This window comes from Notechis scutatus, chromosome Z (assembly GCF_049901735.1).
Source record: "Notechis scutatus isolate UNSWTSFEM ecotype Mainland chromosome Z, rNotScu1.2, whole genome shotgun sequence".
Taxonomy (NCBI): Eukaryota; Metazoa; Chordata; class Lepidosauria; order Squamata; family Elapidae; genus Notechis; species Notechis scutatus.
Window position 1 is genome coordinate 41,678,455 of NC_142025.1, and position 15,864 is coordinate 41,694,318.

Consider the following 15,864-nt stretch of genomic DNA (forward strand, 5'->3'; position numbering starts at 1 on the left):
CTTTGTTCGGGTATTTTCCCACGTCATTGTAGTTGTTCTTTTAAAGTTGTAGCAATGTTTCAGCAGAATCTCATCTGCCATCATCAGGCTTCTGTATAGTGTTCGCCTGTGAGTCAGACTTTTACAATGGTTTCAGATTTAAATTTGGGGCAGCCTATTGCTGTGCCAGAATGGTTTTTCTTCATCCTGATTGGTTGGGAGTCTTGGTCTGTGTTTATTGGTCTCGGAGTTTGCTGTGTTCTGCTTGATTGGTGTCTCTAATATCTTCTGTTTGTTTTTGGCTCTTTTTGTATCTTGATTGGCTGGCAGCATTGTGTTACTTTATTGGAGACCTTTAGTGCAGCTTGGCTTCGGGTAAATGGACGGCTATCATTAGTTAGGAAGCTGGGTTTCATCTGGGTGCCTGGTTGGGGTGTGTTTGAGCTGGAGGTATCAGGGGGGATCTGTTTGTGCCCAGGTGTTTGCCTGGCTTGTGGTGTGGAGATTTTTTTGTTTGTGAGTGCAGGCTTCCAAATGATTGACAGCCTGGTGGAATCATCTCTTCTATTCATGCTTTCTGGTCTTTTTTCAATCTCTATGGCTTCTCTGATGATTCTGTGGCTAGGGTTTTCTAGCAATAGGCTGCCCCAAATTTAAATCTGAAACCACTGTAAAAATCTGACTCACAGACGAACACTATACAGAAGCCTGATGATGGCAGATGAGATTCTGCTGAAACGTTGCTACAACTTTAAAAGAACAACTACAATGACGTGGGAAAATACCCGAACAAAGCCGAATGCCATACATACATACATACACATACACATACACACACACACACACACACACACATATAATTTTAAATAGTATTTATATTTAATATAAAAATAAATTTTTATATTAAATATATTATCTTTTTTTTAAAAATCATATTGCTGGTCCTCAGGATTTAAAAGTATGAGTTTGTGGTCCCTGAGATCCAAAAGGTTGGCGACCCCTGTTTTAGATAATTCCACCCTTCTGATAATGAACCCATTGTCCCTCATTTTGGTATAAGAATATTTTATTGATATTCTATTTATATCAATGACCACTAGATACACTTACTTTGACATCTCCATTATTTGCACAATATATTAATCTTTGCATTAAGCATTGCAAAGTCAATGTATATCTTTCAATACCAGCTACAGCATGAAATAACAATGTACTTATGAAATTAAGCACTTCAGTATAAGGTACAAACTAACTCAAGATGCACAATTGTTATTAGTGAACATTCATGATTCAAATCATGAATGGCAATTACTAATATGGAAAGAATAGCGGAACAAAACTGAAAAAACAATGCAGTTGGTGGAGGTCCTGCCTAAATGCTCATCAACAGCTAAGGAAACAAACTCTGAAACAGAGTTTATTCTATATATTTCAAATATCACTGTGATGTTGTTTTACTTTGGCTCTATTTTATGTCACACTTGAGTGTTCATTTGCTCATGCTAGTTCTAGATTATGAGAATTATGACTTCATTTGGAAAATATTAGGATAGAGAAGGCTGCAGTGACTTGCTATCTTTTAAGTAATGACAAACATTTATGACTGCCAGTAGCACTATGTTCTTCTTCACTAGAAAATCAGAAATTAGCAGCTTCATGCCACTTCCTGGGTTCTGTCACTTTTCACTCTGCTTGCAAGATCTGCCTTGCTGACAAACAGAACAAAATATTGATATTGTGGGGGCGGTTTGGCTTCTGGTTATCTCCATGTTTTTCCTTTATTTCCTTTTTGTGATAAGCCAATTAATTTAAAGCCTTAGTTGATATATTCTTATGAAATTGACAAGTGTGAATGTAGTTCAGTGTTGTGCCCCCAAAAATAATTTGTACAACTATTTTTCAAAAGTTACACAAGCATCTGTTTCAGCTTGACTATTGAGACAGAAATTCTTTATATTGCATCATGTAGAGTAGGACTGTCAAACTCCCGGGCCACGGGCCGGATGTGTCATGTGCTGGCCACACCCATAACCGGTTTAGCAAAGGGGGGGGAAAGTCCCAGTACATCACATGACACTGGCATAATGATGTGAGTTTGACACCCCTGATGTAGAGCTTTTTCTAAAGAATATATTCATTTTAATGATTTGAGATGCTTTTTGATACAGGATAAAAGACATTATTGTATTAACTGGAATTAACATATCCAGCATATCTATATACTACAGTCAATAGCGAAAATACTTTAAAGCCCTCATTTAATATTGGGTTGGGAATCTGTGGTCCTCCACATGCTACTTGACTCTAAGCCCATTGGATCAAAGTCTTCTATTTCTGCTTTTATGCTATTCCCTTTAAGAAACCTGAATAAGCAGCTGAACCTCCAAGGAGCCAGCAAAAGGAGTAGATTATGAGTTCCTTCAGTGAGCAAATGAACTTCCTCTACGCTTTCCAGAGCTACAAAAATGGAACTTTTATTTGGGTTGCATTGCAACTGACCTCAAAATAAATTGGCTTGGCTGTCAAAAATCAGTGGACACCATGAGATCATAGAGATCAAAAATTGCTTTTGAACTGGTGCACAGTCCTCATATAGAACTGCCAACACAATTTCTATAATGGTTTAACATATTTTGTGTATCCTGCAGAATTGTAGTGGGTACAAAGAACCACCAGATGTCACTGTTGCTGCATACAAATTACATTTTACAGGCTTTGTGATTAATTCACTTAAAACACAGAGAGCTTCCTACCTTGAATTTTATGTTTCACAAACTAATTTAAAACATACAAGGATTAAGATTCTACCAAATGCAAAAGGACATGTTTAAACTACTACTACTGTTTATGAATCAATATATATTTGTGTCCATTTATTATATAATGAAATTATTCAGATTAAATAATGAAATTCAGCCAACCCTGCAAGCTGATAATTTATAATAATTTATTTGGAAATGTCTATGAAGCGACTATAACTAAAATAATGGCCTAATACATACATTGTATCGCACTTAATGGGATTGGGCTGCATAATATATATAAACTTTTCATTGATGTAAGAGAATATCCATAAATGCAAGCTGCCATGGGTCTTTGATAATACAAGAACAGATGAAAACAGAAGGATATATGATGTACATATACTTTATGCCAAATGAAATTTATGTTATAGTATTTATAGACTATATTTCTTTTTATATAGTCTGTTATAAGCACTCCAGTGGAAATGAGTAATACAACCATGGAGCCATGTTCTTAGTCCAAGGATTTTCAATAGGTATGTTCCTGATGGTTTCAGATAAAGAATTAAATAGGAATCCATGAATTTGGGAAATAATCTTACATAATTTTTAATTATTAAGAATAAATTTAACTGAATTTGGATGATCTACTGTTGCTGAGATTATATTCTCTAGAAGATAAATGAAAACAGCAGTTTTATGATAAAAGCAGTAAAATGAACGAACCATAACAAAAAAAAGTGGCAATAATATTCCTAGATGGAGAAAAATCTTTTGACAATTTGGAGTGGCCTTTCTTACACAAATTTTAAACAAAAAAAAATCCAGAGGAATTTAAAATTTGGTTAGATACATATCAATAGTACAAGTAGTCCTCGACTTACAACAGTTCATTTAGTGACCAAAGTTACAACGGCACTGAAAAAATGTGACATGACTATTTTTCAGAGTTACGACCTTTGCACAATATTTATGACCATTGCTGTGTCCCAAGGTCATGTAACCACCTTTTTTGTCCTTCTGACAAGCAAAGTCAATAGGGAAATCAGATTCACTTAACAATTGTAAGTTACTAACTTACAAACCATAGTGATTCACTCAACAACTGTGGCAAGAAAGGTCATAAAGTGGGACAAAATTCTTTTAACAAATGTCTTACTTAACAACAGAAATGTTGGACTCACTTGTGGTCATAAGTCAAGGACTACCTGTAAGGATTGCAGCAATCCAAAAACTCTACAAGCTTTTTAGTAAATAAAGATAAAGGCAAATTCAAATATTTGGAAGAAATTTTTATAATAAACGTTCAGTTCAAATCAGGCATTTTTCTTCAGTTTCATGTTCCCAGCAGCCAATCTCAATGTTGAGAACCAGTGCAAGTTTTTAGTTTTAAAAATGATTAGTCATCTCAAATACTCAGATATTCGGACTTCTTTATAAAATAAAAAGAGAGAACCAGAAATCAGTATGGGAAATTGTGTTCAGATAGTATCTGAAACTAATACATGAAAATTAACTCTATGCTATTTGTGCAGATAGGCTACAGTCACTCCATAGCTCGAGTCAAGTTATTTTTAGACTTAGAGAGTTGTACAAAACTATAATTAAGGAAAAATGCCTTAATGATTGCTGTTTAGAATGAGCCCTGGTTGGCATCCATTTCCTGGCAAACTTAATAAGCCAGTGTTGCTTATTAAGATTGTTGGAAATCTATGAACGGAGGACAAATTTGTAATATAGAAACAAATACAGCAGATTTATGTTGAATGTATTGACACAGATATGGTTTAATTCTTGCACTGAGCATAATGTAATTTTTCCTCTCTATTATATATAACAGATACCCTGTGTATAAAGCAATTTTTCACTTTTTTATTTTTCTTGTGGTATGAATCCAGTTATTGTGGTTTCTTCAACAAATCATATTTAAAACGTGGCTTAGCCTATATGCAAATACAGCTATGGCTTGTTAGCTAAGTTACAAAAATTCTGCCTTTTCTATCCGTACTAGTTACAAACACTAGCTATATTTTTACTGGTTATTCCAGTTTGATTATTGGTATTATGATAGTATCAAGATAGTATCCACACTGTCCAGTCACTTTTTCTGAAATGTCATATAAATGCAAGAAATAAGCAAATAACCGAAGTTCCACCAGCCACAGAAGAGAAGAACTTGGGGTTTTCTGGTGGGAAGAGACTAATAAAACAACAATAAAGCTAAGAAAATATCTATGTTCTCATTTTCTTCCTCTCTTGAATCCTTCACTTCATCTTCAGAACATCATGAGAATTCTAATTCTAGCACTTGGCCACTGATTGAAACATATTATAGATAATCTATAATAAAATGCTATTAAATCAATTTTAATTTGTATCCTCACTCTACCACTTAAAATATGGGCTTTGACATATCATTCAAGGGGGAAATTCTGGCCCAAGGACAAATAAGTTTACATGCCACTAGTTTAAATCTTCTGTTATGCATTATTTCTGTGAAATTTGTAGAAAAGTGACACATTATTCTCTCTCCATCTCTTTGTTTCTGGGTTAAATATTGAATACAGGAATACTTTATATGATGCCACATGTCTCATACAGAGTAGTAGATACAGCTTTCTAAAATAGATCATCTGTCCTCTTTTTAAAATTCAGAAAAGTAGAGAATGAGAAAAATCCAAGTCATTAGAGGAGAAAGTAATAAATATTCTACATGATGCACGAGACAACCCCTATCAGAGTTCAGATTCTTTTGTGGCAGGTGATCTCTGCACTTTAAAAGACAGAAATTGTCCTTGGAAATACGTAGCAGATTGATACACATTTTGAAGAAATGAAATTTTACCAGAGTCAGATTAAATTGCAGCCACTTTTCCCAATTCAGCAAAGGTGCACAAGATATCAAGCAATACTCGTATTTAGAAATTGATTTACAAAGACTATTTTCTATACCAACTGATAGTTTTTTAGAAGACAAACCATCGTTTTTCTTCTTTAAGCGAGTATATTCCTTGACAGATAGAGAGTGCAGCTGTCAGCAGATAAGAGACTTCCAAATTGATACTTAGCAACCCACCAAATAACTTCCTGTCTTGAGACAGAAGTAAAAGGATATTTTTACCAAATAGCACAATTAGTCATAATACATGGCTACATAGATTTTGTGGCTGTCAGCCTACTTAAAAATTTTGATCAATCATATTCCTTTAACTAGTTAGAATAAAAGTGCATATTATTAAAAAAAAAATATTGGAAAAAAAACTTCCAATATATGTTAATACAAACATTGTTTTAGAAGTCTGTATTATTTTTAATATCTATCATTTCCTGTACTAAACAATTCCATGCTCAAAAATGGAGAAATGTGCTTTTGACTTAGACTCCTAATGCTTAACATTTGATTTTCCTACTTAAAATATAGAACATAAACAATTTTTATGAAAAGCATACAAAAACAGATAAAGTTAATAGTTCTACACTTAACCAAAAATTGTAAATATAAACTCTATTAATGGGCCATAGTTATTTAAATCAATCAAGTCACCTGTGATTTGAAATCCAATTGATTTTCCGATTTTGCTCTAGTTATGTTCTCTAAAATTGCTGCAAATACTGAATCATTGTTCCTAGGGGAAATACAGAATGCTTGTTCACAGGAGGAAAACTAAAACAAGAAAGTAGAGCGTCATCTTGTCTGACCTTCAGCTGGAATGTGCATGTCAGCCTACTCAAATTCACCACTAATTAACTCGGAATGATGGCATTGGGCATGTCTACAAATGTGCATGAAAGCAGCACCATGTTAATTTGGGGGTGACATATAAATTTTAGTAAGAAAGAAAATTTGCAATCTGAGAATAATGAGCATTGACTTTATATTCTTGTTATTTGGTTTCCATAGAACAAAACAATTAAGCATGTCAAAGATAATAAATAAGTCTAAGTTATTTAGAGACTGCTACCCCACAGATAAACTCTCTAGAAAACTGGCTCTTAAAATACTAAAACCCACACCCAAACCAAACCCAAACCAAAGCAAGCATCTATTTGCAACACAATTGTTAATATTTATGAACTTTAGAAGTCTAATACTTAACAGGTTGAGTTAATATAGTTAAGGAATAATTGGCTCACATTGGTATAGAAATGCTCAGATTGATTGCCACTCAGAGTTTGGTATAAGTTCAAACCACAAAGTTTATTCCAACAAGTTTATCCCAAACTTTAATTAAATAGATATTATACAATTATACTTGCACTCACAAGAAGCATGGGATAGATTATTATCAGTATGCTAATGATACTCAATTTTGTCTCTCCCATCTTCACATTGAAGCACTGTTGTAAATATTCTGTTCCAGTGTCTGGACGCTACTGTGATTTGGCATAATTTTTTGAAAGAAAAGGTTTTGATTCAATCTTAACAAATCTAAATGATTGTGAGTCTCCTTATCCCAGAACTGGAATATTTCCATCTTTTGCCATGTGTTGCATTTTCTTATTCTGTGCAACTGGGAGTACTCTTTGATTCACAGCTTCCGCTTGAAGAGCAGATGACACCCATGGCCAGGAGGAACTTTTCACAATTCTATCAAATGTACCTTTACCTGCACTGGGAAGAACTGCTCATGGTCATCAGTTACGTCAGTTAGACTATCACAATGTGCTCCACATTGGGCTTTCCACAAAGGCCACCTGGAAGCTGCAAGTGGACCAGAATGCAGAGGCATAGTAATTATGGGCATGCCTCAATATACTCACTTCTAGTTTGCTAATTGCACTGGCTCTCAGTAGGCTTCCCAATGCAATTCAAGGTGCTGATTATCACTTATAAAGTCTAGAGGAATTAATATGTACAAAAAGAAAAACATTAGCTCACCTGATCTGGGCTGTAAGATGGAGAAAAAACAGTATCACTCTAGAAGTGATCATATTCAGCCAGGTGTGCATTAATGATAAACTCTAGTGTCCTAAAAGAAAAATATATTCATACAAAGATTAAGTAAAATGAACTAAAACATATTTATATTGTATTGCAAACATATTTATATTGTATTAATCTAGGCCCAGCATTTGGCCTAGAAGTAGAGCTGTTGCCTCACAATCAAGAGGCTGTGAGTTCGATCCTAAGTAGATAGGATAGAAGATAGAAGATAGAATTCTTTTAGTGGCCAAGTGTGGTTGGAAACACAAGGAATTTGTCTTGGTGTGAATACTCTCAGTGTACATAAAAGAAAAGATACATTCGTCAAGATTCAAGAATCATAAGGTACAATACTTAATGATAATCATAGGGTACAATAATCAATCAAATCATACTAGGAAATAGTCAATATAGATCGTAAGGATACAAGCGACAAAGTTACAGTCATAATCACAAGTGGAAGGGGATGGGTGATAAGGAGTGATGAGAAGATTAACAGTAATAGTAGTGCAGACTCATAATAGTTGAACAGTGTTGAGGGAATTATTTGTTTAAAAATGTGTTCCCTGCCTAATATTTGGAATAGATTATCCTGCTTGAGCAGGAGGTGGACCAGATGACCTCCAAAGTCCTTTCCAATTCTGTTATTCTATGTTATTCTAAGTTCATTAACAAGTGATTCTGATAAAATTATGAGCCAATTAAGAACTAAGAATCAAAGAGACCAGGTACTTGCTGTAGTTATGTCCGAAAAATGATATAGCTTTTTATAAAATTAGATCTATATGGATTATAATTAAACCAACACTTTAATTTCATATTCCTCTGTACTATGCATCTCTATAGAAATGACCACATGGAAGCAGTGACTTTTAACTTGGTTTGAATTTATTGATGGGATCTATGTTACTGGTGTTTTGTCAGCATCTTTCTAAAGAAAGTTCCATTGTGTTTGGGGTAATTGATCTATAGCAAAAAATACTCATTGTGACACTCTCATGGATTCTAGATCAACTGAGATTTAAGAGACAAACGCACTGGTTCCTGTACAGGTGGTTCCTTTATATCTCCTTATAAGGGAAGAGATGTTTGTTGGGGAGATGTTTAGTTTGTAAAAACATAGTTTCTGAATGCTTCCAAAATTGTATTTATTTGCTATTTCAATACTATTATATACTTACTATTACAATACATTATGGCAATGTTTATATTATATTCTATACTATATTATTACTATTCAATATATTTTAACCTATATGATTTTCTATTATTATTATCTATATTCTATACTACACACTATTACAGAGAGCCAGATTAGTGTAGTAGTTTAGTCTAGAAACTGGAAGATTATTGGTTCTAGAATCTAGATCTATCTTGAATACAAAGCCAACAGGGTGACCTTTTGTCTCTCAGTCCAAGGAAGGAGACAATGGCAAGCCACTTCCAAAAAACATTTCCAAGAAAATTGCAGAGATTGTCCAGGCAGTCTCCAAGAATCAAGGTATCTCCAAGAACTGGACATGATTAAACAAACAAAAATCTCTACTATACACCAGTGATCCCCAACCTTTTTTACGCCACGGCCCGGTATCCCCAACCTTTTTATAGCGGCCGGTACCGACATCAGCTGATGCCGCCATCTTGTTTTGATGAAAAAGTGCTTCCGGTGAGCTTTCTACCGGAAAAGCTCACCGGAAGCACTTTTTCATCAAAACAAGATGGCGGCGCCAGCAAGCCAGCGCCCGGTAGGACTTGTTTCACGGACCGGTACCGGTCCGCGGACCGGTGGTTGGGGACCCCTGCTATACACTATTACTACTATGCATCAACATTTCTTTCTTAACTCTCAAATCCCATCCCTCTCTTCTTTTTCCTGTTAATGGCCAGCATGTGGAGCTCTTGCATTTTTTTACATTATCCTTTATCTTGCTATGCCACTGTGCTTTATTTTCCTGCCTTTTGGACCATCTGCTACTTCTGAAGAAAAAAATACCTTTTATTCTGTTATTATATATTGTTTGCTGGTGGCTTCAAAGTCCTCTCACACCTGTTTCAAGGTTGCAGCTTTATTGATCAATTTGCTGTGCTAATAGTGGGGAAAAGACTGAAAGGCTCAAATAGTAGGGAGAGAAACATAGCATAGGTCCCTAGAATTTTGCTGTGTAGTTTCTTCCACAAATTCACATTAGGTTTTTTAAATATATACTGTGTTCATTCATTTAAAAAGTTCTTCATATATTATCACCAGACTGTTTTAAGCAATATACAGAATACTAATGTATATTACAAGTGCCATGAACTTATGTCCACAATTGGGATAGAAATTTCAATTGCTAAGCAAAGTGATTGAGTCATGCCCAATTTTATGATTTTTTTTGCCACAGTTCTTAAGCAAATCATTTCAGTTGTTAAGTGAATCACACAGCTGTAAGTTGTTAAGTGAATCACAAATCTGGCTTCCTGTTGACTTAAGCAAAGAAGGTCTGGCTGAGAAGGTCCCAAATGATAATCACATACCCTCTAGGACACTTCAACCATTGTAAATACAGTACATGCCATGCCAGTTGCCAAGTGCCTGAATTTTGATCACAATGCCATAGGGACATTGCAGCTATATAAGTGAAACGACTACAGTACTTGTGCATATAATATATGTGTACATGTACTAGCTACTAGCATTAATTTATTAGGATAATTCCTAATTCTCTGTGCTTCTTCTCATGCAAATTTCTGATTAAAACATACCAATTACTGTATTTCAAATAAAAGAAGAAAAATTCAGAATGAAAAAAATTACTAAGTTTAAACTTTATTGTTAGACATGTAAAGGCAATGGTACTATAGTATTTTGGAAGCCACAAAAATTTCAGAGAAAATGTTGAAGAATTTCAAAAACGTTTATTATATCTATTTTCAAGCATGTTTTAGTAATTTTCTTATAGAATCAGATTATTTCATCAAGATGTCTTGGAAGTGAATTACATTGATGGTAAATTTCTTGAGAAGATAAAACAATTTTACCACTGTTGAAAAATGTCAAAAAATGCAATTGATGTCAGTTATAGAAATGAGAGGTAAGTATACATTTTAGGGCTTAAGGGGAAACCTTGAAAAAATCTTGGGAAATATTTAGCTGCGTGCAGAAACAAGAAAAGTCGAACGTACTACAAGCTTCAACTGCTGTCTGCCAGCAGTTCAGCAGCTCAGCAGTTCGAATGTCACCAGGCTCAAGGTTGATTCAGCCTTTGATCATTCAGAGGTCAGTAAAATAAGGACATAGATTGTTGGAGGAAATATGCTAGTTCTGTAAACTGCTTAGCTGTAAAGCATTGTTAAACGTATAAGTCTAAGAGCTATTGCTATTGTGCGAACAGCTACAGTATATCCACTCAATGATGAACACAGCAAAATTAACTTTTCCTATTAAAATATGTCAAATGACGATTAATATGTTTTTGTTGCTTTTTTATTGCCACTAGACACTTAGATGAAATCTAAGATTGATATAGTTTTTGACAATTGCCACTCCCCAATACATAAAGGTATAAAACATGAGAAAGGGAAAGGCGGATATAACCTACAATTCTGCTCACTATGGGGCTAACATAAATTTAGCAATTGCATTGCTAGTTATTTTTTTATTGTAATACTTAAGTAAGTTGGTGCATAAGAAGTAACCTAAATGTGCTATCTTGTTTGACTAGAGCATTTCAAATGATACATTGTCAGAACATAGTGATAATAGCTTATACTATAGGAGTATTTGATTGAGTCTGATATATCATGTATTATTTGAAGCTACCAGTTTTATTTAGAAATGTTATTTTTCTAAAATTTAAAAAAGGCCCACCTATTTTCCACTTTTAATCCAATGTAACTCTACTGTTTCATTACGCAGATATTATTCTTAAAATATTTTTTTGGGAACTGGCCTCAGAACTAGGGCAAACCAGTTTGATTACAGGTAGCTATATGTAAATACACACACATGAGGGGGGGGGAGAGTGAAGGCCACACTTACATTTTCAATGACATGCTCTGATCCAGATTCTCCTCACCCTCCCAAAAAGTCTAGGTCTAGGAAAAAGAAGTAGGTGACTGTAAATACTAAAGTTAATTATTTTTAAATGAGTTTTTAAAATTGTTCTGTATATAACATTTTTCTTTCAGTCCTTTGGAAGTTGAAGCATTCTATTATTCTCCCTTTCCTTATCCTAGAACAGGGGTGTCAAACTCAAGGCTCACAGGCCGGATCCAGCCCGCAGAGTGCTTAAATCCTGCCCATGGAGCCGGCCTGGAAATATCAAAAGACTGGCCTGCAGTGCCTCTAGTGGCTAAAATGGATCGCATGCGCCCCCGCACCTCATTTTCACCCTCCATGGCCTCCTGCAGCACTCTGTTTGCTGAAACTGGGTTGAAACCAGAACCAAAACTGGACCCAATACAGGCCAGAAAATGGGTCAAAAATGGCCAAAAAATGGGCTGAAAAATGGGTCAAAACCAGGCTGAAAAACAGGCCCCAAACTTCCTAAATAACAGCCCAAAAATGGGCCATGCCACCCATTTTGGCCAGTAGTGCGTTGCAGAAGGCCATGAAGAGCAAAAACGAGGTGTGGGGGGGGGACTCATGCTGACCCCCGACATCCCATTTTGGCCGGCAGGGTGCTGCAGGAGGCATTCATCCTGCTGCACTCCGCCCCCCACCCTGCCACCAGCCCACAGAGAATTATCCAGCCCTTGAAGAAATCCAGTTTGACACCCCTGTCCTAGAACAAAAAAACCCTCAGTAGATGTGAACTGAGGATAAAGTAATATATCTGCTTTGAGGAAATTCTGAGTTTGGACTTGTCTAGAAAGTGAATACCTGTTCAGAAGGACTAGAAAGAACTATTTTTCTCTAGTTTTCTCAAGTCTTAAAACTTGTTATCTGAGTGTAGAATTGATATGGCCTAGGAAAAAAGCTCAGAGCAGACATTTTAAGTATCTCTAGTCAACAATATCTTCCATCTGAATTGTATATTTAAATAATTTTATATTGAATATTACCCTGGTATTGAACACAGGTATATTATTTTCCTCTTAAATGAAATATATAATTGCTTTGGATAATTGCAATTGGATTGCTAAAACAAAATAGGAATCTCTTGCTTTCTTTATGATCTATAAATATAAAAAGCAAATAAGATTAAAAGTAGTATTGTGTTTCCTACCAAAATACTATTATCATAGCAAGAACAATTCAGAACAAATGCCATGCAACTTTAGGCGATAGTTCCATTATCACAACAAAACATTTTTCCTGCTAATGCTTGATCATAGTGACTTATTTTCACATATACCACTGATTCAGTAGTTTGGTGAAAACAGTTTTCAGACCAATTTTGGTTTCCCTTGAAGCAAACAGGAGTAGAGAAAAAGAATGATCCTGAATCTTGTTATATCAGAATCAACATATTAATCAATAACTGTATTTTAAATATTCTATTTTAAATGGTAATTTAAAAATACCATTAAGACAATATATTATTTGCTAAGCACAATATTTTTTAAAAAATTGCTTTCTACTTAAGGTTTACATTACTATTCAGACAAAATAAAGTAATTGTATTTAGGAATTTTTGAGGAATAAAGGAATCAAATGTTATTCTTTGCTATCATGCTAATTCATAGTGATGATACATCCTATATGTAGAAGATACAATGATATTAAAAACATTAAATGTGGAAATTGCTTACAAAATTACTCAACTAATTATCTTGATTGAGTTCTGAATCTGATTATGTGCCATCATGTCAGTGTCGACACTTAAGGATCTTTTAGTTTTTTTTCCACAACAAGAGTTCTAATTTCACTAGGCTAATTTAAATGGTTATATGATTTTTTAAAGAATCACGTACAGGAGAGGGAAGCATATATTAAAATAAATGATAGGGGCCTACAAATTATTCCAGTTTGATAGAAGGAATAACCTTAGTGTATACAATTAAGATTTTCATAATACAAACACATGTAATTGGATTTCAATTCAGGGTCAAACAAAAACATAGTAACTACATTTTTATTATTAATTGTACATATATTACTTATCAAAACTATTAAAAACGAAATATAAAGTTTGTGTCATCCAAGGAGATGCTAAAACGTGGAAGTTCTCACAGCAATAGCAAAGAATATAAAATTAAGATAAAATACAGTATTTTATCGCTGCAAGGTCTTGCCACAATGTGAGTCAGAAGTGGAAAATTCAATCTAGCAGATCAACTCATATATTTCCAGTTACACGCAATTGTGCTTTAAGCCATTAAAAAAACGGTTCAAAAACGTGTATGTTCGCGTTACTTTAATAGATGCTGGTTAGATAAAAAGACAAACTTTTGTGTAACTTGCTTTAACTCACACCACTGGAATCCGTTTCCTTCCTCACTCCCCCACAACTCAAACCAGAAACAACGGAATTACAAAATCCGTTTTGACGCCGCAATTCTGCTTCTTACAGAAAAGAAGAAAACCCCTTTTCTATGGCCGAACTCTTATCCTTTAACGGGGGAAGGAGTAGAATGGGAAAATATGCTGAATCTGAATTCATTGGCAATCATAGAAAGCACTTCACCTGCTTATTGCTACAGTCGTGATGTCTATGGCAAAGGAAGGAAGGAAGGAAAACGCCGTTCTCTTATTTAAGGCTTTTAAAGATTTTTAAAAAAATCGTTAAGGTTATGCAGAATGGGGGCGGGGGCGATGGGGTGTTCCAAGCGCCAATGTCACCCCGCCGCCTGCTGCTCTGAGGGCACAGAAAGAACAAAAGCAGGAAGCCCGGCCGCGCCAGGCAACCCTGAGCGGCGGGAGGAAGGGAAGCCCCGCTCGCGCGCCTGAGTCAGGGCGGAGAACGTCCCTCGAGCCCGCTCGCCTCCCGAAGGCAAAAAGAAAAAGGGCCTCTGGTGGTGGTGGCGGCGGCGGCCAAAGCTCCGCCCCAATTTGCTCAAGGCCGTTCTCCTGTCAGGCGGAGGCTTTGTGACGCTCGCCGCGCTGGAACACCTGGAGCCACCGCTGTGGCCAGCGAGCGACGCGACGACACTCTACGGCAGGGAAATCTGTGGCGTCTCGGCAGTGGGCTCTCAGAGGGAGGATCGCAAGGGGCGATCGAGCGACATGAAGGCACCCCGGTGAATAGGAGCCACCGGCGTCGGAGCGGGACGCGCGCAACCGCCACGGCTTATCCTCTTCCCCGCAGAACCGCGGACGAGGTAGGTGGTCCGCACGGGAGAAGCTCTGGCCCAGGCCCTGCTCAGGTTCAGCCTCGGTCCCCGCGGCTGGAAAAACAGGTTCTTCCTGAGGCAGCGGTTACGGTTGTCGCCACCGCCGCAGGGCGGGGCTGCGCATGCTGGTCAGGAGCCACCTAAAATAATAACCCCTGCCGCCTCAGCAGCGATTGTGGGGGGTGGGGGTGGAGGAATACCTGGCTTCTTTCTCTCCGGAGGAGGAGAAGGGAGAAGAAGGAGGACAGGTGAACTGCTCTGGTGAGAAAGGGAGAGGATGGGGAAGAGAGAAAGGGAGAGGATGGGGTGGATGAAGAGCTTGTAATTCGGAGAGAGCAAAATGAGACCCGAGCCCCAGTTTCTCCTCATCTGGGGAATAATGTGCTTCCAAAATGGCACCTCTTCCCTTTGCCTGCTCGTTTCCCCAGACTCATCATTTCAAGAGATATTATCCCAGCAGGTGCAGACCCCCGCCCCCCACCACTCCCGGCGGGGAGGGGGATGAGAAAGGCCATTAGCTGCGTGATTTCCTGTAGTTAACTTGAACTGCTTCTGTCCACATGGCTTTTTTACTGTATATACCGGCTGCTTTTTAGAAATAATAAAAATCGAATCCTCCTCTAGGGAGTGTACTGTTTTGAATTGAAAAGTCAAGATGAGCAGCTGTTGCGTCTGGCTGGAAAATAGGCTATTTTTTGTGATTTGGTTTGTGTATGGGGGGGTGGACCTTAACAAAATGATTAATTACAGCACTTTGTCCTATCTTCCTCCCAGGGTCCTGTGAAGCAGTGATTGGCCCAAAGCTGAGCAGGGGCTTGAAGTCAATTTCAGGTACAGCTAGTTGGGGCATTCTAGAAATTGATGTGTTTAAAGAAAACTCAAGTCAAAGCAGTAATTTTTTGCTGTTCTCAGTACTGTAGAATCTAATGAACTGGGATGTCCACTTCACCCAAACTGATC

General features: G+C 36.7%; 1 protein-coding gene and 1 long non-coding RNA gene across 29 annotated transcripts in view; one reads left to right on the forward strand and one right to left on the reverse strand.

Annotated features, from left to right (window-relative positions):
* The window catches only part of LOC148128832 (uncharacterized), a 28,161-nt gene extending 13,612 nt beyond the window's left edge, over positions 1 to 14,549 (reverse strand). Inside the window, exons 1-3 of the long non-coding RNA XR_015745730.1 lie at positions 14,259 to 14,549; positions 11,669 to 11,724; positions 7,603 to 7,693 (exon numbers count right to left, since the gene is read on the reverse strand). This is a non-coding gene — a long non-coding RNA (uncharacterized LOC148128832). The remainder of the gene's footprint in view (positions 1 to 7,602; positions 7,694 to 11,668; positions 11,725 to 14,258) is intronic.
* Positions 14,550 to 14,685: 136 nt separating this feature from the next.
* Positions 14,686 to 15,864, forward strand: part of ICA1 (islet cell autoantigen 1) — a 56,619-nt gene continuing 55,440 nt past the window's right edge. For 17 of the 28 annotated variants that reach the window (XM_087945905.1, XM_087945916.1, XM_087945912.1 and 14 more), the window contains exons 1-2: positions 14,686 to 14,892; positions 15,679 to 15,735. The gene's annotated coding sequence lies outside the window, so the exon portion shown is untranslated. Of the gene's footprint in view, positions 14,893 to 15,012; positions 15,166 to 15,678; positions 15,736 to 15,864 lie in introns of those variants that run through there. The other 11 variants (XM_087945921.1, XM_087945926.1, XM_087945909.1 and 8 more) reach the window with 5 other exon arrangements.